At 53.5% G+C, this 1,443-nt stretch overlaps 1 pseudogene; it reads left to right on the top strand.

Moving 5' to 3' along the window:
- On the top strand, nucleotides 229-1,115 carry Gm7824 (predicted gene 7824; annotated as a pseudogene).

Genomic DNA, 1,443 nt, shown 5'->3' with positions numbered 1-1,443 from the left:
CCCAACCCCGCTCTCCGCACCCCATTCCACTCTCCAGCCCCCCCCCCCTCAGTCTAGGGGTGGTTAGAGTCAGCAAGGGAGATGCTTGCCACTCTGGTTCTCAGTCTCCAAGATGAGAATACGCAGAGGAATTCAGAAGTTTGACATAGGGGTTTGTTACTGTCTTAGTTTCCTTCCCTCTTACTGAGATAACACACTCAAACAAAACAACTTAGGAGAGAAAAAGGGAGAAGAGCGCCTTGGAGGTCCCGTGGATCAACAGTGTTTGTACAGAACAGACCCAGGGACTCCCACTTTCTTAGCTTCCAGCCACCTTACAAGTCTCTCCAGTCGCAGCCTCCGGGACCATCTCCTTGTTGCCTTCGGCCCCTGGGATCAGCCTGTAACGTCTTTATGGTTATCACCATACTCCTGATCAGCCATGACCTCTCAGGATCATCAGAATTATTCCACCGAAGTGGAAACTGCCATGAACCACCTGGTCACGTGCATCTGCGGGCCTCCTACACCTACCTCTCTCTGGGCTTCCTTTTTGATCAGGATGACGTGGCTTTGGAGGGCGTAGACCACTTCTGTGAATTGGCCAAGGAGAAGAGCGAGGGCGCTGAGCTTCTGCTCAAGTTGCAGAATGATCGATCGTGGAGGCCGTGCACTCTTCCAGGATGTGCAGAAGTCGTCTCAAGATGAATGGGGTAAAACCCAGGAGGTCATGGGAACTGCCTTGGCCCTGGAGAAGAACCTGAACTAGGCCCTCTTGGATCTGCATGCCCTGGGTTCTGCCCACACAGACTCATCTCTGTGACTTCTTGGAAAGCCACTTCCTGGTTAAGGAGGTGAAGCTCATCAAGATGGCCAACCACCTGACCAACCTCCGTAGGCTGACAGGGCCACAAGCAGCACAGACTGGTGTGCTCCAGGCATCTCTGGGTGAGTATCTCTTTGATCGCCTCACTCCAGCATGACTTCCAAGAGACTCCCTACTCTGCTTTGCACCAGCCAGCCTCAGGACCTCCACCTGAATGAACCTCTCAAGCCACTCAGGCAGCTTTGTAACTAACTGCCCTAGAGCCTCTCCCAAGTCCTGGACCAAGTAAAAATAAAGCTTTTCGAAACAGGAGGTGGGGGAGGGAGGGAGGGAGGGAGGGAGGGAGGGAGGGAGGGAGGGAGGGAGGGAGGGAGGGAGGGAGGGAGGGAGGGAGGGAAGGAAGTCAAGGTTGCAGAAACTCAAAGCAGCCAGTCATACCGGACAACATGAATCAAGGCATGTTTGCTTGCTCCCAGCTAACATCCTCTACTTTTATGTAGTCCAGTGCCCAGCCCAGGCCAGGAAATGATGCCAGGAACATTTACAGCGGACCTTCCTTCTCAATTAACCCAGTTAAGAAGATCCTTCACAGGCTTGCCAGCAGGCCAGCCTAATCCGGACGATTCCTCATTGAGACT

Source organism: Mus musculus, chromosome 3 (assembly GCF_000001635.26).
Source record: "Mus musculus strain C57BL/6J chromosome 3, GRCm38.p6 C57BL/6J".
In the NCBI taxonomy this organism is placed as follows: Eukaryota; Metazoa; Chordata; class Mammalia; order Rodentia; family Muridae; genus Mus; species Mus musculus.
The sequence above is the reverse complement of the archived record's forward strand: the minus strand, read 5'-3'. Positions and strand labels throughout refer to the sequence as shown.